Below are 12408 nucleotides of genomic sequence, written 5' to 3'. Positions count from 1 at the left end.
CGCCCCCTCCGTCAGACGGGCGGGGAGCTGCGGCGGGCGGGAGGGAACGAGGCAGCGGGAACGGCGGGGCGCAGCCGGCCGGGCCGCAGCGGGGATGCGCCACGGATGCCGGCGAGGAGGTGGGTACCGAGCGGCGGGGCCGGGGCGGACCGCGGGGCGCTGCGGACATCGGAGCTCGGCGGTGCCGGGCCCGGCGAGAGGCGTCCGAGCGGGCGGCGGGGTGGGAGCGAGCCGCGGTGCGGCGGCGGGCCCGGGGCGGGAGACGGGCTTGGGTGAGGCGGTAAGAGCCGCGGGCGGCCCGGCCCGGGGCGAAACCGGAGCATCCGGAGCGGCCGCGGTTATGTAATAGGCGGAGCGGTGCCGCGGAGCGACCCGGCCCCGCTCCCCCGTGTGCGGCTCGGTCCTCCCCTGTGCGGAGCGTCTGGAAATGCCCCGGTAAACTCTGCTCCGCCGCGGTGCGTGGCGGGGCCGTATGGCGAAGTTGATGCACTCTCGGGGTACCTTTGTGCTTGCAGCCTCTGCCTTTCCCCCCAAAAAAGAGCAGGAATGGCCTGCTAGCGGTATTCCCAATTCCTAGCGGTGCTGCAAAACCCTTGCGAGCTTTTTGAATATGCACAGATTCATTATAGCGCTGGTTTAGCAGTCATGTGTTTCCCAGAAGTGCTGATGCTCACAACGACCATCTGACGTGGCTTTGCCATTGGCCCGTCATTTGGTTGTATTTTATAGCTGCTTTGGCGTGCTGCAAGAGCACGATGTTGCCTCTCTCCCCGAAGCCCGGCAATGCAGATGCGGTGCCAACGGCACGGCCGCCAAAAGGGCTCGCGGTGCTCCTCAGGGCCAGGCGGGAGCCCAAGGTAGGGCACCTTGTGAGGGGTGAGAGCATAGCGCCCAGTCCCGGCATGGGGCTGAGCGACGTGGTCCCTTAAATAGACTCTCAAGGAGCTGATGGAAAAGCTCTCCAGTGAAGGTGTGAGGAGATAGCTATTTCAGGAGAACAATTAACTATATCAGCTCAATTTTAATGGAACTGGTACGTTTAATTGCATTCTTTACAGATTTTCTATTCTCCGGATGATTAGCTTGCAGAATGATACCAGCTTAAAGATTAACATCTCATCAAATGTCTGATGGTTTCCACACAGCATAATTGTGCTTGGTTTATATTAGCTTTCTACTAATGACCAGCCTTTGTCTATAGTGCTGCTGGTACTCTAATTAAACCTTTGTCACCTTGGTATGGATGACGTGACCTTGACCTTAGAGGCTCAGCAGACGTGCTGGTACTGTTGACAAGCTTAACAGGACATTTATTTCTATGTACATGTAACACATGGGTTTTTCTTTCAGTTTGGTTAAAAAAAGTTCACACAAGGGAAAGATTGCTGTCTCTTTACTCTCCAGTTGAGATCAATTAAGCAATACATACAACATACACGTTTATTATTTAACATACCCTAAAGAGGTTTATATTTGAAGAGGTACCTTTGGTGCTGCTGTACTTCCTCGTGCCCATGTGTTCCACCTCCTGCAGGGCACCTGTGTGCTCCTTCACAGGGCTGCTGAGCCGTAGCATAGGGCTGTTGTCAGCAGTGCTTCTTGTCAGTGGCCCTTTGTGTTCTTTGCCCATTTGTACCCTGTATGTGCGTGTCAGCGATGCTCCAAGTTTCTATTGCTGCTTTTCTCATCTTTGTTTTGCTTCAGTTCCATGCAGGGACAAGAAAACATTGGTTGTACTTATAGAAAGGAGTGGTTCTTTTCAAGTGCAGATGTAGAAGGGCCCTATTACATGCACATGTGTTTGGATGAATTGTTCATCCAGCTGATACCGGTGTAACTTTGCTCGCAGGTGTTAGAGGTACTGTGTGACTGAGCAGCTCCTTTGGACCTTCCTGCAAAGACACCATGGCCATGGGAAGGTAAAGCCTTTGCGGGACAGCTCCTATCCTTTTGCTCTCCTGCATGTTCCACTGGAGATATGACTTCTTCCTTCTGCCCAGGTCTGCGATGAAGGCAAAGGACCTTCACATTTCCCCTTCATTTTCTTTCAGTTCTTCTGCATGTGTATGCCTGCCCCTTGGTGCCTCGCCATCCTGCAGTAGAGTGCCTCTAGGTTTCTTGGTGTGACAGAAGTGATTGGCTTTGCTGTTGTATGCCCAATGCATGCAGTATTTTGCATGGGTTTTCTCTGTGTTGTGTTTTTTTTTTTTTTTTTTCCTTATATTTATTTAGATTTTCAAGAACTTAGGCTTCTGGTATGATGTGGCTTTGTCCCAGGAGATCTGTATTTCCCAGGGGACGCTGACCACCAGGCCTATCCTCCTGTATCCACTGGAGAATCTGCTGTCACCCCTCCCAGCATGGCAGGGGGAGATAACAGAGGCTGCCAGAGGGGTGCGTGTGTGTTTTTGTGTGCACACCTATAGCAGCCTGTCCTGATGGTTTAGTTAACCCTTAAGCCGTACATATGGTATAGCAAAATATTGTCCATTTTCTCTATCTTTTCTGATGTATTTCTTCTTAAACACGGATCTACTCAAACACTTCCCAGAGGTTTATTGGCGTGCTTGATGATGGAAAGAAGGCCTCCCAGTTCTGTTTTGTTTTTGTTTTTCTTTTTTTTTCTCCCAGTAACTAAATGCTTGCAGTTTTTGAAGCTTTTGATGATGTCTGGCATGGGAAAAGGCAGCAGTTTCTGTAGATAATTTTCATGGGAAACGTTACTCTGGGAAATTGTACTTTTAAAAGGAATTTCTCCAGGAATTTCCTCCAGGGTTGTATTTCTTTTTTAAGCTGGGTTTTAATGAGATTAAAAAAATGCCTCCCACTGGAATACTAAAGCAAATGCTTACTTTGGGTTTTGTCCCTTTTTATTTTTAATTTTTTTTTTTGTTGAATTTGCAGTATCAAAGTTGTAGATGTCGGAGGAGGTAGCAGCAGGTATTGTGTACAAAGAAGAGTAAATATACTCAGGCCATGTGAAGGGTGTTGTGTTTTTGTCAAAGTATGTCTGTGGTGATGGGGAAATTCCAACTGTGAGAGGTGTACTGGGAAGGAAGTGGTGAAGTGAGCTGGCAGCCGAAGTTAGCTGAACTTGGTTAAAATATTATGAAATATTAAAAATACTAAATTGTAGTAGCACACACGATGTGAGTGGTGTTATTTGTGTATGTTTGCAATTAATTTTACTGCCTGCATATGTACGTTTTCCAAGCTGTAAATATAAACCTATAGCTTTCAGCTGTTTCCTGCACGTCAGAACATATCCATGTAGGCAATGAGGAGCTTTCTTTGAGTGGCTCTGTGTGTGTCCTGGTGAATGGTGTTTGTAGCACATCTCTCTTTTAGGGCTATTCCCTTCAGAAGAGCTTTTCAATGCTGGCAGCTGATAAGCTGGTCAAAGGGAGGTCAGCTGAAGTGTGGTATATGGAAGATGGGAAAAGAACATGAGGGTCACGATGCACAGGCAGTCAAACTAGTGTTCTTTAAGGAAAATTCTGGGCGGAATATTCTAGTTAAAATAGTAAGGTAGGGAAAAAATGAGTAATAGAGAAATACTACTGACAGCTGCTGAAGGTTGGAGTTTAGAAAAAAAGTGGGAGGATCCATAGAATTGTAGAATGTCCTAACTGAGAAGGGGTGAGGATCATCCTGGCTTCGTACAGAACCACCCACAAGTCAAACCTTGCGTCTAAGAACATTTTCCAAATACTTACTTAACTCCAGTGGCTTGGTGCTGTGACCACTGCCCAGGGACTGTATTACAGCTGTAATAGCGTAAGATTAGATGAGCTTTTGCAGCGATTGTTTGAAATACTTCAGTACAGCAGAGAGAACAGTTGTGTTTTGAAACTAAGTTAAATACTTTACTTGTTTGTTTTTTTTTCCCCTGAGTTCCCCAGAGGCAAATAAATTTTAATGCTGGTGGAGAGCACTTCTTGAAGAAAAAAATGGATACATTGGTGTATAGTAACTGCTGAGTCATGGCCTGAACACTGATTGAGCAGCTGGGGACAGCACCCGGTCAGCCCTGGGAGCACAGGTGAAGGCAGTTCAGCTGTGTGACCGGAAGGGGTGGAGCCTGGCTGCACCTCTCCTAGACCTCATTTAAGGGCTGACTGCCACTGGGGAAGGATCTCTGTTTGGAGATGCTTTCCTTGTGGAGTTTTCCTCGTGAGCGTAGCTCTTCAGAGATGGGTGAGCACCTTTCCTTTTTCTTTGTAACACCATTCTAATTGTGCTTGTCTCTCTGCTAGTCTCTTATTGCTCTTCCACTGCGTTGACCTTTTTGATTGTTGCAGTTTACTTGAGCTGTAAGGAAGGTTCCTTTAATTTATCTGTGTAAGATATTATTTTCTAACATGCCCTTTCTTCTAACATAAATGCTGTTGTGTTTCTATTGAGTTTTTCTGTATGATTTGCTGATTCTAGCTGAGTTAACAAGTTATGTTTGTGCGGAATTTAAATATATTCTAATGATGTATTAGATCCTTTTTGCCACTACAGGCAGGCACATACTTGGGACTGTTTTGCTGTGAAAGGTACCAAACCCAAAGTATGGATGTGTGAGAATTATCTGTAAATTAGCTTAAAGATACTTTATCTTGGTCTGTGTCATCCTTTTTCTGATGTTGAACTGAAAAGTTTTCTGTTAAGTAATAAAATAAGCTCAGGTTGCCTAAAGGAAAGGTTTGACGATACCTGTGCTATGTTGTGAAGGCTGCCTGCCCAGTGAGAGGAGACCTTGGCTTCATTTGCCCAGCTGTTGCTGACTTGATTAGTCCTAGATGAGCTGGAAAATGAAAAATCAATAGAACTTTGTTCTGTAGTTGTTGTTAACTTCACACTTTTCATAGCACATCTGGGGTGAGAGACCAAAGAGTTGCAGAAACTGGTGATGACTGCTAGAGATGTGGACTATGGAGTTTGAGTTCCCTTTGAAGGCTCATGCCAACAATTAAATAAGAAAGCAGTAAATAATTAAAACTTGAACAGTGGATGGGGGGAAAACAGGCACAGGATATATATATACCTCTGGCACTTAGAAGGCAGAGCTGGAGGTGGAATGGCGTGGTGGGAGGCCCGGGCCACTAGCAAGGACTTGGACACGTTGAGCTGCTGGGAGTCAATGTCATGTTCCTGTGGGTCCCTGGTGGTGGTGTCCCCTGTACTTTGATTTGTGGGTGTGTTTCACAGGATGGACAAGCTGAAACAGGAGTTCGTGGCCACCCATTGCACCCCTCCTACTTAATAAAGTAAGACTAGATTATGTGCTGCTGAGCGGTGTGTTGTGTTTCTATTCTTGCAGCCTATTCTGCTGTCACAGACCCAGCACGGGTGAGAAAATGCTAAAAAGAATTTGGGTCGGCAGAAGTTTCTGTGAACATCTCACAGGAATGATTCCAAGCGGGTGATTCTGCTTCAAAACTTCTGCTTTCAGTTCTACCTCTTGCCTCACAATCTCTCTCCTCTGCGTGGTCAGCCCTGTTTGTGCAGTGAGACCGCAAGTGGGCTCTTGACCACGCTCTGCTATATGAGGATTTTGATGCCTGAACTACTGCCTGAGACACTCATGGTCGTCTTTAGGAAAGTAACTTCTAACTCCTTTTTCCCATCCTGTCTTTCAAAATGAAGTTCTTTGTTTTCTGGAAGTTATTGGCACTGTTAGTTGAGAAATTGGGAGGAGGGAAATCCAGTTGGACAATGACTCATCTTCTCCGTTTATGATCTTTGAGGCTTTGGCCACAAGATAAATGTTTCTTCGATTTATTTTCTCTGGTAGGAAACCTTTAGGAAAGTAGTGGGGGTCTACTTTCTTTCTTTCTTTTTGTTTCGAGTACCAGTTCGTTGTGTTGTCATCTGGTAGTAGTTGACCTGGGAAAACTGGAAGGACGAGGTCACTGGTGTAGAGCTACAGAAGCAGTAACAAATGTACCAGGTAAAAGGGCTTTCAGCTCAGGAATACGAAGCTGGAACAGTTAGGTTAGTGACAAATTCTGATTCTTTTAGAGTGGAGCAGGTCAGATGGGAGGGAAGGTGATGGCTGTCAGAGGAAAGGATACCTGGTTGAAAGAAAAAAGGTTGAAAAGAAAACAGCTTGTTGAGATTTGAAACCGGCAGTTGGGGTGAAGTCGTCTTGGGGTCTCTCTGACTCCAATAGGAGCATGATGTGACCCTCTGGAAAGTAATTGTGTCTCTATGTTTCTTTTTAATATGTTTCTGGAGAATAGAGTTGCAGAACATAGTTGCTAAAAACAGAATAGGAGTGATATGACACAGAGCTATAGGTTATTCAGGGGGTGACTTCGGATGTAAAGTGTCAGTGTGCCTCCTGTACTGGAATGTTAGTTCTGTAGCCACGCAGATTCTGTATCTGTCATTGTAATGGTCGCTGATGCATAAAATCCTCTTCTTTTTCCCCTGCTTCTGTCTAAACGGAATTTGTCTCTCTGAGTTCACATACACTTGACAACTGTGCTTTTTCTGTGTGTGTACTCCTGGTAACTGTGGCCAGGCAATAGCTGCCACCTGGTTTAATGACTTTGGGTGACAAAATTGCAAGCTAAAATAACCAACTCTCTGAAGAAAAGAAGTTCTCTAACCTCTCCCTAACTTTGACATGTATTTGCAGATACACTGTGGGCAACTAGTTGTAAAACATATGGTGGTCCACTGAGCAGGCTTCTCTGCCACTTCTGTGGCTGGCAGCATGATGCCAGTGGTCAGTGTGCTGAATATGATTCAGAGTGGCATGCAGTGCAAAGTCTTTTAAAAACTTGCAAGGTGTTTTATTATTCTGAATTTTTATTTTTTTAATCTAGCTGCATGTTGCAGTTTGAGGAAGAAATGTATCCCTGCCCCGGTCACCGTAAGTGGTGCTGTGTGACTGAACTCAAAGAAAATGGTATGGGTGGCTTCTGCCTGTAATTAATACAATGCTGGCTATGTATTTTGCTAAATGTGATTTCTGGATTAATAGAGTAGGCTTCAGATCAGAATACGAGGATTAGAATTAGTCAAGCTGACTAACCCTCAAACCTTTCCACGTAATTCAGCATGCTTTGCAATGCCTGTGAGTTTAAGGAATTGAAGTAGTTTCAGAATTAATCTAAAATATTACAACAGTTGAAGAGGTTTAAAGCACAGTAATCCTAAACTATTTAAGCTGTGATTGATGCCAACTAGGCTTCTGTGCTTCTCTAGAAAAGGAGCAGCATCTCACAACAAGCAAGTTGTATTTCTCAGTGCCACCACAGGCATTCAGTGATAAGCTATATGTTTTTCTTTCTTATGTTCTCTTTCTTCTGGATGTGGAAACCATGTTCTGTGCTCGGGAATGCTTGTGGAGGGCATGGCAAATTTATTAATTTCATACTTCAGCATCTCTGGCAATGTTCCCATGTTGAAAGCTGCTCGAAACAAACTGCTCTTAGGCTGCAGCTATCTGGAGGGATGTGTGGTTCTGTTTTCTTGGCTGGTTCTTGGATAGTTTGCAGTGAAAAATGTGTCATAGCTGTGTGATGCAACACTAGAGAAAAAAACAAATGTTGGATAAGTCTCTTTATGGATGGGATTTAGTTTCTCAGAAAGAAATATGCAAACTAATTTTGAAACAGATGAAGCAGGAGTCTTGCCCACTTTTTCCTTTGTCTTCTGGGTTCCCAGCGCTCACGTGTCCCTCTCCAGCTTTTGCCTTCGGTATCATTCTGCCCGTAGCAGGTCACACCTGACCTGTTAATACACCCCTCCCAGAATCTGGGTCCTGAGTCTGAGGATACGGGCACATTTGTGCATCCAGGCCTGGTAATGCTCCAGGCCTCTCCTGCCCAGCTGTCAGCCATGCATTCTGACTTGGTGCTTGTAGTAGTATCCTTGGCCCTCTTAGTAGAGCCTCTCCGTAAGCCTGAGAACTGGGAGGATGGGACTGTCAGTTCTGTAAACTGGCTTAAAGCTGGGCATTGTGTGTGGAGTGTTGGATCTAAATTGCTATACAAGCCCTACTCATGGTGACTGCCTGGAGAAAATGAAAACATACCAAGCTGTTGAGAAGAACATCAACAGTCTCCATTTCAGTGCTGATTCACAGATCTTGTTCTAAGTTATCACAATTCAGTGGACCTGTTCAAATATGTGTATTTGTTCCTTTCATACCTACTGATTTATGGTAATATGGAAACCTGGCTCGCTCTAGGGGAAAAGTTACACAAAGGGTAAACAAAAGGCTTTGAAATTCATAGAATGAACATACCAAGGAAAACCAGTTATTTCCTAATGGACTTTATGCCTAATAGCAATATAAGGTGTCATTTCGCAATGACAGTGATTGATACATATTTGCAGTTTCTGTTGGTCAGGCTGTTGAGGTGGGTTATACAACTAAACAGTTCCAAAGCAGATTTAAAAGCACTGGTACAACTTCCAAAAGTTTCTTGTTTGGAAGGATAAGTCTGAACAGAAATATTTTTATCACGAGATACAAAAGGTAATTCAAGTAAACCTCTCCCAAGTTTTTTTCTTTTAAACAATCACAGTATGCTGCGAAAATTGATTTTCAATTTTTTCAGACTCCCACAGATTGCAGCACAGAAAATCAATGCTTTTTCAGCTAGTGTCAATTTTTTCCATTAAAGGATAAATGAGGAAGCGTGAGACTTCCAGGCTTTTCTGAATTCTGTGCATTTACCAGACAGATAATCTTTATTTATCTTTATTTTTTGTGTAATGCATACTTAGTGCTTGTCATTTCATTCTCTTTGCCAACCATAGCTTGAGTTTGAGAGTTAAATACTCAAAGTGTGATGGAGTTGTGGTAGATTTTTAAAACCTTTGTTCCAGCACCTCAGGCTAGGAGGGTGAATGTTTCATTTTAACCATGATCGAACCAAATATGTTTAGTTTGTATTATAGTATTTGTTCTTTAATGAACTTCTAGATCTCCCTATAAGCATATTTTTGAAAATACCTTTGATCTGTATTAGAGAACATATTTTTTTCTTATCTGAAGCAAAGGTGCACTTTGGAATGCATGGAATCTTTGTTTCCATACATTTATCAAGAGTAGCAAGGAATGGCATGATCAAAGGTAACGTGACAAATTAAAAGTGAAAGATTGCAAATGTCAGCGTTTGGAGTTTGCTCATTATTTCTGTTTTGCTAATAAGGGCATGCACACATATAAGCAGACCACATGAGGTAACAGTGCTTGTTCTGCAAGATGCAAGTAGAGAAATAAAATACATTAAGTCAACAGTGCTCCATTTTGGGAGGAGGTGGATCTTGCAAGTAATGATACCAATAATGACTTTTGATAAAGTTTCTCCCATGTTTTCAACACTGCTGCAAAGTTTGCCTTAGCATAAAATTAAATTACTTTTTAGGAATGGCTGACAGGGGCTGTGTGGAATGAAGTTTTACACAAAGGTCTAAAAAATACTGTAAATACAGATGGGGGGGGAGGGGAGGGGGGGGGGGGGAAGAGAGGGAGGAGGAGGAATGTTATGTGGAGAACAACTGAACATATCCATCGAACTGGCTTTGTTTTTAGGAATACAGTACCAGAAAAAAATAAGCATTTCCACTTTGGGACATGCCTGATGGCAGTGGATAATTGAGTTTATAAACCCACTTTCCTTGCTCAGGTGCGGTAGAGGGGTGGGCTAGACAGCAAAGCAGCACCCAGTCAGGGCAGTAGCACTAATTATGGCCTTAAGAGATGTGTCCCTGTCTACAAGCGTCTGAGGTTGTATACTTTGGTGTGCAATTCTGCAGCAAGTTGAGCAACGTGGTTTAATATTTTTCATTATAATGAACATTTTATGTGCTTCAGTACATTCAATACCATGTTCTAGCACTTCATGTGCACACAAGCAGATTTTTCAATCTTTGTTATTAAACAGTCTAGCTATAATGGACAGTCAGTCTTAAAGGAAACTGCGTAAAGGAAAAAGTAAATTCCAGAAAATAAAAATTAAGGAAACCATTTCCGGTGCTGTTACTAGATTTGAGAGAATATGGCATTTTGCAAGTGGTTTCAAAGACTATGATGTGAAGTTTTGAAACGAATGAACAACAGACTTCAAATTCATACCAATAACTTGGCAGTTACCCGTTGTCTTGCTGAGGTTCTGGTTGGAGTTATGTGGGACTGAAGACCAAGGCATTTTTTTTTCTGTGGAAAGTTCAAATTAAGGGAAGTAAATTTCATAGTTCTTCCATATGTGTGGGTGAGGGCCTGCTTGGTTAATTGTCATCTTCAGAATGCTCCTTAAGTGAAAGAAAATAAGGATGAATGTGAGTTTTTACTTTCCAGAACAGTGCAATTTCCATTTGGATATCTAAAGTGGGGTGTGTGTTGTTGTTTTAATTCCTCTCTTATTTTTATTTTTTTTATTTTGCCTTTCAGAATATTGCTAGTTGGGAAACTGTCCCTAAACATGTTTGTCAGTTGTTGCTATGTAGTTCTAACACAATTAACCCTGCAAGTCCTTTTTTTCTTTTTTAGGCTGATTGTTTGGTAGACTCTGGAGAGTTATTTTACTATTTTCTGACGTGGACTAATTTTGGAACAGGTATTGCATACAGCAGAGGAATTTCTCTTCTATATAAATGGCTTTGGGCATCTTGGCTGGGGTTTCTGACACATGCTTGGAAACACGCTGACTTACGAGCTATTGTCAAGGTCTAGGGAGTGGAGCAAAAATAAAATGAGTTACTTAAAAAGAATGACTCTTGACATTACAGTTGGGGTGATTTCTCGTCTACAGGATGAAAGAATTCTGTAACAGAACTTGAAATTTGATATTGAGACCAAGTAAATGGCAAGTTTAACAAAATCTTTTGTGATGTTGGGGTATTAAATTGTCCTGAAGTGCTCTATAAAGAAGTCTAGGTGTTCATTCAGTGGAAGTATACAGATTCGTAAAGAGTTCCAACTGGAAAACTCTGAATAAGACTCACTTTTGAGTAGGATTCAGATACTTCTCTGCAATTGAGTTCTTTGATTCAACTTTCAAATGGGTATTTATTTGTAAAAGTGCAAGTATTATGGCTGGCATAATAAGTAATAATACATTTTTTAGTGATAACCCATACACCACAATATATCTTCATTGTCTAGGTGATAGAACACTCAGAATCAAGGTAGTCTGACAGTTTTATTCTTGTGAATTTATAAGTGCCATGTTGCTCACAACTTGTGAATGGTTACAAGGAGCAGAATGAAAATTTTAGCTGTGTTTCTATTTTTCTGTGCCTTTTATGGTTTTTCATATAGGAGCAGTTTTAGTATTTTTGGCATTACTTTTGTATGTAGTACATTTTTCAGGAGTATTCTTGTGCTTTGATGTTGATGTCATAGAATGGCCTGGGTTGAAAAGGACCACAATGATCATCTAGTTTCAACTCCCTTGCTATGTGCAGATGTCAGATTAGCAAACTCACAGTAACTAAGAAATCAGTAGACAATTACGAGAGACTTAAAAACAAGATGCTGTACTTCAAAATGGGTTGTACGGCTCTAGAAGTTCAGGAAGGGCTGATGAATTGAGTTACAATTTCAGGTGCAATGTGTTCAATTCTTCACTGTCAGCAAAATGTGAAGTAAAAAGCTCTATCCCATTTTTTTCTGCTTCAGCTGCAGCATGTAACTGTTGTATTTTGGCATAAATATATGCTGCTTCTCTGAAATAGGGAAAAGGATGCTTGTATTTTGGCCACCTGTTTTACTCATACAAATTTATCATTACTCACTGTCTGTATTTTGTTGAACCTCACAGTGGAATAGGTAGATCTCTCAACATCCCAAGTATGAGTAGGAAGCCCTCAGACTGAGGATGATGCTTCCTGATGTGTCAAGGTCAGTGAATAAGGAGAATAGAAACAAGGAGGAACGCATACTGAACATGCTTTGATCAGAGGAAGTGATGGCAGTGTGTCTTTTTAGCTCTGACCAGGATCTCAGTGGAAGTCTTGCCGTGGTTGTTACCAGCAGAGGTGGAGGTGTCACTAGGATCCTGGCAGGTGCAGAAGTCTGATGTCGTCATGAAAGAATGCTTAGTGTCCTATCTTCTTCAGGCTGAGATTCTGCACTAGAATTGCAAGTTTGTGTGGTGCTCCATCTTCCTGAGAGATCAGGACAGCAGTAATTGAAACAACCAGATTTATGTTCAGCTGTTTACTGCTGGAGGTCTTTTTGCTGTCCTAAACCCAGTGTAATTTAGATCACTCTTTAATCTAAGTGATAGGTACCATATATACTACTTCCCTTGACTGTATGTCAGTACAGACTGCCCACAGAATGCTGTTCACTTTGGTGCTAGTGTATTTCATTACGTTTCAGCTTATAGTGTCATATGAGAACAATAAGGCATTTAAAATTATTTGCTATTTTATGCCACACTTTAATTTTCA

General features: G+C 42.6%; 1 protein-coding gene across 28 annotated transcripts in view; it reads left to right on the top strand.

Moving 5' to 3' along the window:
- Positions 1-12408, top strand: part of OSBPL6 (oxysterol binding protein like 6) — a 93897-nt gene that overhangs the window by 369 nt on the left and 81120 nt on the right. For 9 of the 28 annotated variants that reach the window (XM_003641569.6, XM_001233035.7, XM_004942704.5 and 6 more), the window contains exons 1-2: positions 22-119; positions 1850-1919. The exons of 7 other annotated variants lie outside the window; for them this stretch is intronic. The gene's annotated coding sequence lies outside the window, so the exon portion shown is untranslated. Of the gene's footprint in view, positions 1-21; positions 120-1849; positions 2001-6821; positions 6905-12408 lie in introns of those variants that run through there. 12 more of the 28 variants (XM_046943736.1, XM_046943731.1, XM_040703602.2 and 9 more) reach the window with 4 other exon arrangements.

This window comes from Gallus gallus, chromosome 7 (assembly GCF_016699485.2).
Source record: "Gallus gallus isolate bGalGal1 chromosome 7, bGalGal1.mat.broiler.GRCg7b, whole genome shotgun sequence".
Classification (NCBI taxonomy): domain Eukaryota; kingdom Metazoa; phylum Chordata; class Aves; order Galliformes; family Phasianidae; genus Gallus; species Gallus gallus.
This window is presented reverse-complemented; position numbering and strand designations above follow the sequence as displayed.